Genomic DNA, 15,802 nt, shown 5'->3' with positions numbered 1-15,802 from the left:
ACGATCAAATTTCACGATTAGTGACTAAAATAGAAAATAACACATTAGATATGATTTAAACAAAATTAATAATTTAGTGACTAAACAGAAATATGAGAATATATGAAATACCAAATAAATATTTTACCCTAGAAATTAAGAAAAAGGAGAAAAAGATACTGAAAATAAAAAAAAGTGCATTCGAAATGTCTTCTCAAACCTTCGCAACCTCTCAGGCCAATTCCTGCTTTTTTGTTTTCTTAATCTTTGACCATCTCCCTTTTTGTTAAAAAAAAAACCACACACATACACAACAGTCGGAGAACTGCAGCTCCCCCTCTTCTTCCTTCCCGTCCGGTTTCTCCGGTAACCTCCATCTGCTCCCCTGGCAATTCCCTTCAGTCACTGCAGCAGAGTCGCCATTATGACCTTTGAGTCGTCCCGCCATCACTTTAACTTAAGAACCGGCTAAGTGGTGGTGGATTGAAGAGCTGGACGCTAAGCTTTTGGTATTGAAGGAAGAGAGTCACATAAATCTGCTTGACTCTTGCTGGAATTGTTTTGTTTTCGTTTTTGGAAATGTGGAGGCTAAAGATGTTTGGATGTTAAGCGTAGGAGGGAAAGAGAAGAGGAGAGCAGAGTAAGGAGGAGGTGACGACAGCTGATGATGAACGGAGCTCAAGAGAGGGATCGTAGAGGGAGGTGGCATTCTGGTTACTTCCTCATATGGAATGGAAGATCTTTTTAGCTACGGCAATGCCCAACGTGACATCCACCAGGTCTTTAAGAATTTTGTTTAGCTTTGTTTATTTCTTCTCGAATTTGTTTCTTAGCTTTGTTTCACTTTCATATGTGTTCCCTGCTTTTCTGATCAGAGGGTAAGAAATGATGAGTAATTTTGTTCAAATTTTGGATTCTTTTGTTACTTCTTTGAATGGCTACAATGAGTATTTGGTTTCTTTTTCTAGATTTTAGTAGATTCTAGAAATCTGTAAAAAAATACCTTCTTCTGTGCCTAATTTAGTAGAATCTCAAGAGTTGTGTAATGTTGAAATTTATGTTATTTCTTCATTTCGAGAAATTTAGGGGGAGAATGGTTGACAATTTTGGTTAACGCATTTTAAGGCCGAGAATTACACTTAGACTTTAAAATATATCATCCGTTTACTATTCCAATTGTTAAAGCCCTGCCATTTGCTTGGCATTGTTTAAATACTATGCTGACTGTTAACGAATGTATATAAGACCTATAAATAAGGTGATATTACGAACATCGGAGATATAGACACTTAAATGTGCTGTTCGATGATTGACAATTATTGATTTATGATTTAAGTGACTGTGTGAGGAAACTTAAATCTTGTTATCATTATTATTGCCTTCTTTCTTGATGGTTATGTTTTTTATGTTTGAACAATTTTCTGTATGTATCTTGATATTGATATCCTTTTTACATATGGTATTTTTTTACATGATGTAGGGATTAATAGCTTTGAAGAAGGGTGCTCAGCTTTTGAAATATGGTCGCAAGGGAAAGCCAAAGTTTTGTCCATTTAGACTTTCTAATGTAAGTTTGGTTCCATACATTGAATCCTTCTGTCTTGTTCACGAGTTGTGAATTCTGTCTGGTTAAAAAACCATGCGTTACAGTTCATTTTGTCTGGTCATTCAATGTTAAAAAACAGGATAGGTTTGTGGTTGAACTGGTTGGACCTCCGGTTTCCAGCTAAATTGGTTCAACCAGTTGGACAGGGCGACAGGCTAGTTTAAACATGGTTAATATTAGTTTGTTTCTGTGGTTCCAAACATTCCATAAATTCGTTCCAAATAACAGTTCCCAGTCTTCGGCATTATGAGCGTATTGCTTTGTGTTCGTCATGTTGCTTTGGATCCTAGTTTTTTGTTGGCATCGAGAGGAAGTCCTGTAACTGCTAATCTTTAATTAGAGTTCTCCAGATTTCTGTTAGCTTCATGTTTACTTTTTCATTACAAGTTTTACATAACTGGTTTTTACATTTTCATCTTGTTTTTTTACTGGTTTGACTGTTTCCCAGTTCTTTTATAGCCACTGGACTAGACAAGCCATTGTTTCCCGGTTCAACTAGCTGTTCTGGTATCTGACTCTGAGATTTACCAAAGTTAAATATGATTTATGGATATGCCTTCTTTATCTTGGTTTGATACTAGTCTTTCCACTTTATTGGATTGCCTCTGTGAAAATAGAAACAGGTACACAGTGACTGGCTATATATTTTCGTACATGCTGTCTGTTATGTGTGAAGTCAAGGATTACTTTAAATAATAATAATTACTATTTTTGGAAAGATATTAGTTTATTATTATTAGAAGATTCTATTTATTAGTATTTTATATTATTTTAAGACTTTATTTATTAGGATTGATTGCTTAGTAAGTTTTTTATTCAAATAAGGTATGTAACCTCTAGCTTATTTGCATCAATGAAATTTACGTCATAATTCCCTTCAGCAAGGATCATAGTTCATTATCATGGAAGAGAAATAAGAATAAGGAAAGAGCCTTGTGAGCCTGATGACTCGATCCATTAGGCGGCGACTGTAACAATGTCCCTAACTTGACATGATTCTAGGACTCTTTAATTTACAAGTGATGCCCGTTTTACTTATTTCTTGGCTTTGCACCTTCTATAATCTGTTTTCATTTGTCAAAATTGCAGGATGAAACATATTTAATCTGGATTACTAGCAGCGGTGAAAGAAGTTTGAAATTGGCTGCAGTCTCTAAAATTATTCCTGGACAAAGAACTGTAAGATCCTTATGGTTCTATTGTTACATGCGCAGTATATCACTCTATTTCTTTTTACTATTTTTTCCAAGAAAATCTAGTTTTCTTCCTACTATGCTTGCATAACTGTCTTCTGAGTTATGCCAAGTTTGCCTCTTTTGTAACCCCAGACCCGGTCTGTAAGTTAGACCCAAACCTAAGTGGTCACATATCCCATTCAGAGATTCTTTTTATAATTAAAACAACTTATAAAAACATTGGAGATAATACGGAACAAAATATCAATAATACAAATATATCCAAAACGATAATAAAATACATGTCACCAAATATAACTGGAAAACATATAGAGAAATACGTTTGTACAAAATAAAAGTAGTTGATCTCCCCTGATGTAAAATCTGTTAATTTACGGTCTGTTGTTATCTGAAAAGGGTAAAATTTACAGAATGAGCTAAAAAACTCGGTATGCTCCATACAGTGTAAAAAAATATACATATCAAAATAATTCAGATAAAAAGAACAATTTATCAAATACATTTTAGTAATATGCACACTACCCCCATCCAATCATCAGAATGTGTAGGTTCACTCGAACCGTACACCACCTATACACCAGTAAGGCTTAACCTGTGCACAAAGTAGAGGAGCCTAGGAAAATTGTAAACTTACCCTTGCACACATCAAAGGAACCTGAAAAGTGTAAGGCTTACATTTGCACACAGCAAAGGGACTTGGGAAACTGTAAGACTTATCTTTGCACACAACAAAGGGACCTGAGAATACTTCCTTCAATCATACCCCCACTGACAATAATAAACATGTATGCATTGGAGTAAAAACGGTAATTAATTCATTTCATATGGAAATATTCCATATTTAGAAATCATGTACAAAAATAATGTAACTATAAATCATATCAGAAATATACGGTAAATCAGACATTAAATAAACATTATTCAGAACACCAGATATTTTCTCATAAAATATTTAATATCCTCATAATATAAAACAGTTTAGATATATAGTTTAAAATTGTAAGATTTGCAAAACGGACTTCGAAATCAATTTAGAACGTCGAAAAACATAAAATATGACCTTACGAAAATTTGAATTCTTGGTCAAAGTCAACAGGTTTGACTGACGATTTGGAGACCAAAAAGGGACTTGGGACGTCGAAAAATGTCAGGATAGGTATATTCGGAAAAGGTCAACGGCTATTTAATGGTCGGTCAATGCTGGTCAAAGTTCTGGTCAAAGGAAGTCAACGATCAACCATTTTACACAATTATCACCCTTTTTAAAATATTTACGAAACTAACACCCTTTTAAAAATATTTAAGAAACTAGCACCCTTTTAAAAATAATTACAAAACTAACACACGGTCAACGGTCAACGGGTTATGTCGGGTCAACGGGTCATGTCTGGTCAAATCCGGTCAAATCGGTTTTTTGAACCTTCCCCACGCGCAGTGGCGGCGCGTGGGACACTTTCTGACGTCGGAAAAATTACTGAAAAATTCTTAAAAATTATTTTAAGCGATTTTGAGACACTTACAAAGCTCGGGTCACAATTTTAAACGATGAAGAGCTCGATTTCAACAAATCGGAAACTTTGACCGCTTCACCTCCTCACGCGCCGTCGCCGACGGAGATAAGGAGGACATCGATGGACTCGGAATGACATAAGTAACACGATGGTGCGGGAGGTGTCGAAAACGGAGCAACGATCGACGATGAATTTAAGATTTTCTCGGTGATGGTGCTAAAAAAACGTCGAGACTTTGACTAAAAATTCACGGCGTTTGGCAGCGTTTCACTTCAATTGATTTAAGGGGTTTGTTCCTCGCTCGATGATGAACACGATGGTGGTTTCAAATAGACGATCAGAGGTCAGACGACATCAGAATTTGGTTTAGAAGTTGGGCGTTGGAAGGAAGAAAACTTAGGAATTGTTCTGATATGAATCAGACAATTGCACATATTTAAACTAAGGCTGCCGACACTTCTAGGGTTAATTAAGGGCTTGGTCCCTGAATTTTCTTAAACTCTAAAACAGGCTACAATTTTTAATTTTTTTAATTTAATCCCAAATTTTGCCAAATTACTTAATTAATTTTTTTCTTTTACAATTTTTCGGGTTGTTACAATTCTCTCCCTCTACAAGAAATTTCGTCCTCATATGACAAATCAGGTCTCAGTTCCAATGTCTCCCAAGTAGCTTCTGAGGGGCTACGATTACTCCACTGAACTTTTACTATTGGAATACGCCTATTCCGAAGAACCCGCTCATCCATCTCTAAAACTTGAACGGCTCCTCCTCATATGACAAATCAGGTCTCAGTTCCACCTCATCAACCTGAATGATGTGATCCGGATCTGGACGGTATCGTCTCAACATAGACACATGAAAAACATCATGAATACGATTGAGCTGGGGATGCAACTCAAGCTGATAAGCAACAGGTTCAACTTTCTTCAGAATACGATACGACCCAATAAATCGCGGACTCAGTTTACCCTTACGTCCAAATCTCAATACCTTTTTCCATGGAGATACCTTAAGAAAAACCTGATCTCCAACCTCAAACTCGATATCCTTACGTCGCTTATATGCGTATGATTTCTGCCTATCAAATGCCTCTTTTAAGCGATCACGGATCAATCTGACAGTATCTTCAGTCTCTCGAACCAAGTTTACCCAAAGTTTTTCTATCATTCAACTGTCCAACATAGGAGTACGATATCTACGTCCATACAGAGCCTTATACGGTGCCATACGAATACTTGCCTGGTAACTATTATTGTAAGCAAACTCGGCTAATGGCAAGAAATCTTCCCAACTACCACGGAAATCGATCACACAACCCCGTAACATATCCTCCAACACTTGAATAACTAGTTCAGACTGTCCATCAGTCTGAGGATGAAAAGCTGTACTGAAATTCAAACGAGTGCCCAGAGCCTCGTACAAAGCCTTCCAGAACCTAGAAGTGAACCTCGGATCTCGATCAACGGAACACCATGAAGTCTAATGATCTCATAAATGTACAACTTAGCCAGTTTGCCCAGAGAATAATTAATCCGAATAGGGATAAAATACGCTGACTTGGTGAGTCGATCAACAATCACCCAAATAAAATCCTTCTTGGAATGAGTCAGATGAAGACCATTAACGAAGTTCATCGTAATGCATTCCCATTTTCATCAAAATCTTAATTGATTGTAACAATCCAGATGGATGATGGTGTTTTGCCTTAACCTGCTGACAAGTCAAACACCTCGCCACAAAATCTAAAATATTCTTTTTCATACAAGTCCAAAAGTAGCGCTCCTTGAGATTATTGTACATTTTGTCCCCGCCAGGATGAATAGCATAAGGACTACTATAAGCATCCTGAAGAATAATCCGTCTCAACTCATCTTTAGGGTCGCAGTAACGACCGTGAAAACACAAAATACCATCCTGATCACAGTATACTCTGAACTCGCTCCTTGCTTAACTTGTTCAATAATGGTAAGCAATAGCTATCCATAAGTTGTTTGACCTTAATCTCCTCGGCCAAAGTGGGTTTAACCTGCAACTCTGCTAACAGACTATTATCATCAAATAAACTCAAGTTGGCGAATAAGGCTCTGAGATCTGATATCGCCTTACGGCTCAAGGCATTGGCCACTACATTAGCCTTCCTTGGATGATACTCTATCTCAAAATCATAGTCCTTTAGAAGCTCCAACCAGCGACGCTGTCTCAAATTCAATTCTTGCTGAGTAACCAGATACTTCAAACTCTTATGATCAATATAGATATAACACTTTTCTTCGTAGAGGTAGTGTCTCCAGATCTTTAAAGCAAAAACCACAGCAGCTAACTCCAGATCGTGAGTAGGATAATTACGCTCATGCGCTTTAATAACGTGACGCATAAGTGACAACTTTCCCATCTTGCATCAAAACACATCCTAATCCAGAGTGAGAAGCATCATTGTAGACAGAAAAATCTTTCCCAGATTCAGGCTGAATCAGCACTGGGGCTTGAGTTAGAACAGTCTTCAGTTTCTCAAAGCTAGCTTGTTGATTCTCAGACCAGACAAATGGAACATCTTTCCTCAATAGTTTCATTAGAGGAGCTGCAATAAGGGAGAACCCCTCAACGAAACGACAATAGTAACCAGCTAAGCCTAAGAAACTACGGTCTCAGACGTTCTGGGTTCCTTCCAATTCAGAATAGCCTTCACTTTGCTCGAATCCACCCGAATACCATCAGCAGAGACGATATGTCCAAGAAAAGTCACTTTGCTGAGCCAGAACTCACATTTGCTCAACTTAGCGTATAGCTTATTCTCCCTTAGAGTCTGTAGAACAATCCTTAAATGCTCCTCATGTTCTCCTTCACTTCTAGAATACACCAGTATGTCATCAATGAACATAACTACAAAATGGTCCAAATAAGGTCGAAACATCTTATGCATCAGATCCATAAAAGCAGCAGGGGCATTTGTTAACCCAAATGACATCACTAAAAACTCATAATGTCCATACAGAGTACGAAAAGCAGTCTTCGGAATATCTGAATCTTTCACTTTGAGTTGATAATAACCAGACCTCAAGTCTATTTTTGAAAAGATAGAAGCCCCTCGAAATTGGTCAAATAGATCATCGATCCTGGGCAGAGGATATTTTTTTAACCGTGAGCTTATTCAGGTTTCTATAATCAATACAAAGTCTTATTGTCCCATCTTTCTTCTTGACAAATAGAACTGAGTCTCCCCACGGTGATACACTAGGTCGAATAAATCCCCTGTCCAACAATTCCTGAAGTTGGACTTTTAGTTTCTTAAGCTCCTTTGAGGCCATACGATAAAGAGTTATTGAAACCGGGCCGGAACCAGAAAAGACATCAATCTCAAACTCGACTTCTCTATCCGGAGGTAATCCAGGCAACTCCTCGGGAAAAAACATCGAGAAATTCCTTGACAATTCAGATGCCTTCAATATCAGATTGAGAACTCATAGTGTCCAAAATATAAGCAAGATATGTCTCGTAACCTTTCCTGATCATCTTTTCAGCTACCAAAACAGACACAACATTCGTCAGAAATCCACGGCATTCCCTGATCATTACAATCTTTCGATTATCTGGGGTCTTCAGAACAGCTCTCTTAGTCTCAAAATCAATATTTACTCGATGTTTGTCCAACTAATCTACGCCGAGAATTAAACCAAACTCTTCCAAAGGTAACTCCATCAGGTCGGCCAGAAAAATCTCCCCATTGATCTCTATAGGACACTCTTAAAAATACGATCCAACACTATGGACTTGCCTAAGGGACTTTGAACTATCACCGAATGCTCAGTATTCTCAACATAAATATTTAGACCCTCAGAAACGGAATGTGATACATAGGAATTGGTAGAACCACTATCAAACAATGCAAAGTAGGGAACTGAATGAATAGTAACAGTACTTGCAATCACATTAGGCCCATCGCGATCCTGTCGAAGTCTAGCAGTATAAACCAATGCAAGTTGTCTGGCCTCAGATCTGACTGGATCCCTACCCTGAGATGCTCAGCCTCTACTAGTCGATCCTGGAGCTCTACCCTGACTACGACTCACTGCTGGAGTCTGACCAGTACTCTGAGTAAAAGCGGGAGTACGAGCTGGCGTCTGAACTGAACGATCTTGCTCTAGACAATCCTTCATGAAATGGTCACCGGAGCCACATATAAAGCATGTCCCCAATTTCAGCCTGCACTTACCATAATGACATATTCCACAGTGCACACATGTCAGTATAGGTTGCAATCTAGAAGATCCACAATGTCTAGAAGGATGAACAGCTGAAGAATTGGATGCCACAGGCCTGGCACTCGCGTCGCCTCTCTGAAAGGACTCACCCCTGCCTCTTTTGCTGGGGTGCGCAGAAGAATCAACAGAACCAGAAGGCCTCTGGAATCGATCCTGAGCTCGATCTCTATCTCTCCTGCTCTCCATACTCAATCGCTCTATTTCCTCAGCAATCTTGGCTATCTTAACCAAGGCATCAAAATTCCTCTCCCAGTGGGTAGCAACTCGGCTCCTGATCTCATACCTGAGTTTATTCTCGAACCTCAAGCATTTATCTGTCTCAGTGTCAACAAGTCCGGGAGCATATCAGCTCAATCGGATGAACTCAACCTCATAGTCCATAACAGACATGCTACCCTGCTCCAGATTCTGAAACTCCTGACGTCGCTCTTGCATGTATCTCTCTCTGATGTAGCGACTCTGGAAACGTGTCTTAAAAAGATCCCATGTTAACTGGTTCCTCGGAATACTACCAGAAATTGATTGCCACCATATGAAGCTTTCTTTCTTCAACATAGTTAGGGCCCCTTTTAACTTCTGCTCAGGCCTCAGATCCATCTCATCCATAATCCTCTTTGTGTCCTCCATCCAATACTCAGCATCTGTCGGAGGTCCACTAGTAATACCCTCGAATGGAACTACACCAGCAGCAACCAAAGAATTCGAAATCTCCACTCAAGTCATATTACTAGAGGCTCTAGCAGCTCTCTGAAATATGTAGAATATAGCTCTATTAATGGCGTTTTCGTTCATTTCAGTACCCTCATCCCCAGTGACGGAAGGGTCTCTAACAGGATTAAACTGATCATCATGAGAAAGGGTCGGATTTACTTGCGGAACAGGAGGATCACGTGCTGAAATCGGATCATCTAACATAACAGAAGGTCGGGCAACTCGCCCTTGACCACGTCCACGTCCTGTTCTACGACCTCTAGTAGCACTCATCGTTGGATATATGAGGCTCTACAGAAAGAATTTGAAATATATGTCAGATTAACATTAGAGATCTCAAGAAAACTTTAAATCATAAAATAAGATGACACATTTTTTTTCTCCAAAATTTCTTAAAAAATCCAAAGTTTAGGACCCATTCAGAGATTCTTTTTATATTTAAAACAACTTATAAAAACATTGGAGATAATACGGAACAAAATATCGATAATAAAAATATATCCAAAACGATAGCAAAATACATGTCACCAAATATAACTGGAAAACATATAGAGAAATACGTTCGTACAAAATAAAAGTAGTTGATCTCCCTGATGCCAAATCTGCTAACTTACGGTCTGCTGTTATCTGAAAAAGGTAAAATTTACAGAATGAGCTAAAAAGCCCAGTGTGCTCCATACAGTGTATAAAAATATACATATCAAAATAATTCAGATAAAAAGAACAATTTATCAAATACATTTTAGTAATATGCACACTACCCCCATCCAATCACCAGAATGTGTAGGTTCACCCGAACCCGTACACCACTTGTACACCAGTAAGGCTTAACATGTGCACAAAGCAGATGAGCCTAGGAAAACTGTAAGGCTTACCCTTGCACACAGCAAAGGAACCTGGAAACTATAAGGCTTACCTTTGCACACAGCAAAGGGACCTGGGAAACTGTAAGGCTTACCTTTACACACAGCAAAGGGACCTGAGAAACTGTAAGGCTTACCTTTGCACACAGCAAAGGGACCTAAGAATACTTCCTTCAATCATACCCCCAATGACAATAATAAACATGTATGCATTGGAGTAAAAACGGTAATTAATCCATTTCATATGGAAATGTTTCATATTTAGAAATCATATACAAAAATACTGTAACTATAAACCATATAAGAAATATACGATAAATCAGACATTAAATAAACATTATTCAGAACACCGGATATTTTCTCATAAAATATTTAATATCTTCATAATATAAAACAATTCAGATATATAGTTTAAAACTGTAAGATAACACCGTTAGGAAACACCCATATAATAGTATGAGAAATCGGATAGGGAAGCTTACTATTGGGTCTGTCGATCTCGCTCTGCTGCAGCGCTAGATCCTACGAATTGGAAAAATCCATATTGGAATCCTAATATAAATAATCTTAATCTTTATTTAAAATAATTTACGGAAATCTATGGGTAATTCTTGTAGTATGGGGTTCAGGCTGATCTGACGAACGGACAACATCGGACCTAACTGATCCTCACTCAGGTGAAACATGAGTACCTTCATAAAATATCTTACTGAATCAATTTCATAACCATATCTTAAATAAATAATCAAAAATGCTAAAATACTAAGCTTTTTGGGTTTACAAGCTCGATTTGGGGATTTTGGGTCAGAATTTCACAAAACGGACTTTGAAATCAAATTTAGGACGTCGAAAAACATAAAATATGACCTTACAAAAATTTGAATTCTTGGTCAAAGTCAACGGGTTAGACTAACGATTTGTAGACTTTTGGGTTCGAATTTGGCGAAGCATACTCCAAGAATGGATTTGGGACGTCAAAAATGTCAGGATAGATATATTCGAAAAAAGTCAATGTCGGTTAAAGTTCTGGTCAAAGGAGGTTAACAGACGATCAACCATTTTACACAATTATCACCCTTTTTAAAATATTTACGAAACTAACACCCTTTTAAAAATATTTACGAAACTAGCACCCTTTTAAAAATAATTACAAAACTAACACCCGATCAACGGTAAACGGGTCGGGTCAAAACCGGTCAAACCGGTTTTTTTAACCTTCCCCACGCGTAGTGGTGGCGCGTGGGACACTTTCCGTCATCGAAAAAATTACGGAAAAAATCTTAAAAATTATTTTAAGCGATTTTGAGACACTTACAAAGATCGGGTCACAATTTTGAACGGTGGAGAGCTCGATTTCAACAAATCAGAAACTTTGACCGCTTCATATCCTCACGCGCCACCACCGACGGAGACAAGGAGGACACTGGTGGACTCGGAACGGTACAAGGAATATGATGGTGCGAGAGGTGTCGAAAACGGAGCAACGATCCGCGATGAATTTAAGATTTTCTCGGCGATGGTGCTAAAACAACGTCGAGATTTTGACTTGAAATTCATGGCGTTTGGCAGCGTTTCACTTTAATTGATTTAAGGGGGTTTGCTCCTCGCTCGATGATGAACACGATGGTGATTTCAAAACGACGATCGGAGGTCAGACGACATCAGAATTTGGTTTGGAAGTTGGGCGTTGGAAGAAAGAAAACTGAGCAATTGTTCTGATATGAATCAGACAATTGCATATATTTAAACAAAGGTTGCCGACACTTCTAGGGTTAATTCAGGGCTTGGTCCCTGAATTTCCTTCAACTCTAAAACATGCTACAAGTTTTAAATTTTTTTAATTTAATCCCCAAATTCTCCAATTACTTAATTTTTTTCTTTTCCAATTTTTCGTGTTGTTACATCTTTGCTACTCTATCAGGCTATTTTCCAGCGTTATCTCCGTCCTAAGAAGGACTATTTATCCTTTTCTCTTTTATATGACAACGGAAAAAGTCACTTGATCTGGTTAGTAATGGAACTTTGACATTCTGTTCGTAGATAAACAATAAATTGTTTTCGATAATTTTATTGATCTGGTTATTTTTCCCCTTACTTGCATCTGTTTTAATTAATATATTGTTGGCTCCAAGATCTGCAAGGACAAATTTGGGGCAGAGGTGTAGATTGGCAGCCTCAAAGCAATAATATCTTCTGGTCAGGGTGGACGTTGCAAAATTGATGGTTGGAGTGATGGAGGCCTCTACCTTGATGTAATTCCATCTTCATTTGACTCCTTTTCCCTAATTGTTTTATGGTTTCTGTTGCATGAAGTGTCATACATAATGATTCCAGATTGTGCATTTTCAAAATGGAAAATATTTTTCCAAAGATTCATTCATTATTCATGAAACAGTTCCAGAACTATCCCCTAAGCTCTTTCCATATTAGAAGTCTGTACGTATATAAAATTACTTGGTTGTTTGATGAATTTTGGTAGTTTAGTTAACTTTGTTGGTATTCAAGGCTTCATTGCTTTATTCTTTTAGTTACAAAAATTCTTTCAGTCACAAGCACACAAATCCAACGCTCTTTTGAATATAATCGATTGTATTACCAATTGATTTCAGGATGGCAGAGACCTGACATCAAATAGGGCAAGTGATAGTTCTGTTAGCACCAGTCGAGATGTTAGCTCCCCTAATATTTCTGTCAGTTTTAACCCAGATATTTCTCCAAATAGTTTACGGCCTGAGAATTCTTTTCAGTCTGAAAGGTCACATGTAGCATCTGACGGCACAAATATGCAAGTAAGATGACATGGTTCAGATGTTCTTCGTGTAAGTGTTTCTAGTGCTCCAAGTACTTCAAGTCACGATTCTGCACCAGATGATTATGATGCTTTAGGGGATGTGTATATATGGTGTGAGGTTATATGTGATAGTGTTGCGACGGTTGTGGCTGATAAGAACACCAATTATTTGAGCACAAGAGGAGATGTGCTTCTTCCAAGGCCTTTAGAGTCTAATGTAGTTTTAGATGTTTATCATGTAGCTTGTGGGGTCAAGCATGCTGCCCTAGTTACAAGGTAAGGTGAAGTTTTCACATGGGGTGAAGAATCTGGTGGACGACTTGGTCATGGTGTTGGGAAGGAGGTCGTTCAACCTCATCTTGTAGAATCACTAACTATTACTAGTGTTGGTCTTGTTGCATGTGGAGAATTTCATACTTGTGCCATTATAATGACTGGGGAGATTTATACATGGGGAGATGGAACTCACAATGTTGGGCTTCTTGGTCATGATTATGATGTCAGCCATTGGATACCAAAGAGGATTTCAGTTTTTCTACGGGGACTTCAAGTTGCTTTAGTAACGTGTGGTCCGTGGCATAAAGCCTTGATAACGTCAACAGGATAGCTATTTACTTTTGGGGATGGAGCATTTGGTGTATTGGGCCACGGTGACAGAGAAAATGTTCCATATCTAAGAGAAGTCTGTCAGGATTGAGAACAATTGTTGTGGCATGTGGAGTGTGGCATACCGCTGCCATTGTTGAGGTTATTGTCACTCAATCTACTACTAGTGTTTCATCAGTAAAATTATTCACATGGGGTGATGGGGACAAAAATTGTCTTGGACATGAAGACAATGAACCCTGGCTTAAGCCCACATGTGTTCTAGCACTAATTGATTACAATTTTCACAAAGTTGCTTGCGGGCATAGCTTAACAGTTGGTTTGACAACATCAGGGAATATTTTTACAATGGGAAGTACCGTGTATGGTCAACTTCCAGGAATGAAATCTATACATAGGGGAAAGGAGCTAATGGTAGGTTGGGTCATGGAGATGTTGAAGATAGAAAAACCACTACTCTGGTTGAGGGTTTGAAGAATGGAATTGTCAATTATATTGCTTGTGGTTCACATTATAGTGCTGCTATATGTCTTCATAAATGGGTATCTGGTGCCGAGGAAACTCAATGCTCAGCTTGTAAACAGGCTTTTGGGTTCACCAGAAAAAGGCATAATTGCTACAACTGTGGACTTGTGCACTGTCATTCCTGCAGTTCAAGGAAAGCAATAAGTGCAGCTGTAGCTCCTAATCCAGGGAAACCTTATCGTGTCTATGATTCCTGTTTTGCTCAAATGAACAAGGGTTTAGAAGCTGGTAATAATAGGAGGAATTCCGCTCCTCGCCTTTCAGGTCAGAATAAGGACAGGTTGGATAAGGCTGAAATAAGATTATCCAAATCTGATTCTCCTTCAAATATAGACATGATTAAGCAGTTAGATATCAAAGCAGCTAAACAAGGAAAAAAGAGGTTGCTTTGTCTACTCAAGCACATTCTTTATTGCAATTGAAAGAGGTTGCTTTGTCTACTTCTATAGATTTGTGATGGACGGTTCCTAAACCAATTCTCCCCCCCCATTCTTCTACCCCAATTCCAACAGCATCTGGATTTTCATTCTCCAAAAATGTCATGGATAGTTTGAAAAAGACAAATGAACTTTTGAACCAAGAAGTGCTTAAGCTGCGTGGACAGGTAAGAATGTTGTTGATGTTGCTGTTGCTGTTGTTGGTGCTTTCAGTATGTATCTCTATTTGAGGTTATTTTGATATTTGTAAAGGGGATGGGCCTTCTGGCGACTGAGGCGATGAAATTCTGATAATTATGGATATGTTATAGGTTGATACCCTGAGAAAGCGATGCGACCTCCAAGAATCAGAGCTGCAAAATCAACAAAGAAATCTCAGGAAGCTATGGCACTGGCTGCAGAGGAGTCTGCTAAATCTAAAGCTGCTAAGGAAGTTATAAATTCGCTAACAGCAAAGGTTATTTTTTGCATTAGTTTGTTCCCTTTATTGTTTACTTGAACTCTTTTCTTTTGAAATATGTTTTCTTTAACTTGCAAAGCAATCCTAAAACCCACTCATGATATACCATAGAGGTTTAGTTAACACTTACCATTCTGAGCAATTGAAGATGATTGAATGACTCCTTTCATTGTCTTATATGTTAAAAACTACTTTTAGTTAACAAACCCTGGCTTTTTCTTTGCCTTGTCAGTTTTCTCCTTGCAAGTCCCTAAAGGATTTATTTCTATTTACTTCCCAGCTCAAAAAAATGGCTGAGAGGTTGTCACCTGAAGTTTGTGACACTGAGAACATTAAATCAGCATACCTTCCAAATGGCTTGGAGAAAAATGGTGTTAACTATCCAGATGCAAATGAATTGGGACATTTGAGATCTGATTCAATTGGTCACTTATTCCTTGCTTCCCCACTGCACTTGATTCTGCCGCAATCAATGGTCATTCAGATGCCAGACTGCTGAAGGGTACTGCAGATTTGCAGGCATAAAACAATAGTGTGTCAGAGGTTGTTGATGATAGAGAATTTGGATCTTTCAGAGAGAGCGAAAATGGTATGAAGCAGAAATTCTGCATGGGATCTTAAACGTGTGCGGTTCAGGTACATTTTCTATGTTCGTTTATATCTGATAATATATTATGCTTCATGTAAATGCAACAATAACAATATTTCAAAAACCTACTGGATTTTTTTATTTGATACTTGAAATTGCGTAGGCTTTTATGGTATATTTTTCATCATCTTTGGGGAAACCCTTAAAGGAAAAAATCAAAAGCACCCACCAACAGGGGCGGACACAGGACAAAAATTCAGGGGTTG

The 15,802-nt window shown here is 38.2% G+C and overlaps 1 pseudogene; it reads left to right on the top strand.

Moving 5' to 3' along the window:
- Window positions 1-247: 247 nt before the first annotated feature.
- Window positions 248-15,555, top strand: LOC120129916 (annotated as a pseudogene).
- The last annotated feature ends 247 nt before the right edge of the window (window positions 15,556-15,802 follow it).

Source organism: Hibiscus syriacus, unplaced genomic scaffold (genome assembly GCF_006381635.1).
Source record: "Hibiscus syriacus cultivar Baekdansim isolate YM2019G1 unplaced genomic scaffold, ASM638163v2 tig00110505_pilon, whole genome shotgun sequence".
In the NCBI taxonomy this organism is placed as follows: domain Eukaryota; kingdom Viridiplantae; phylum Streptophyta; class Magnoliopsida; order Malvales; family Malvaceae; genus Hibiscus; species Hibiscus syriacus.
The sequence above is the reverse complement of the archived record's forward strand: the minus strand, read 5'-3'. Positions and strand labels throughout refer to the sequence as shown.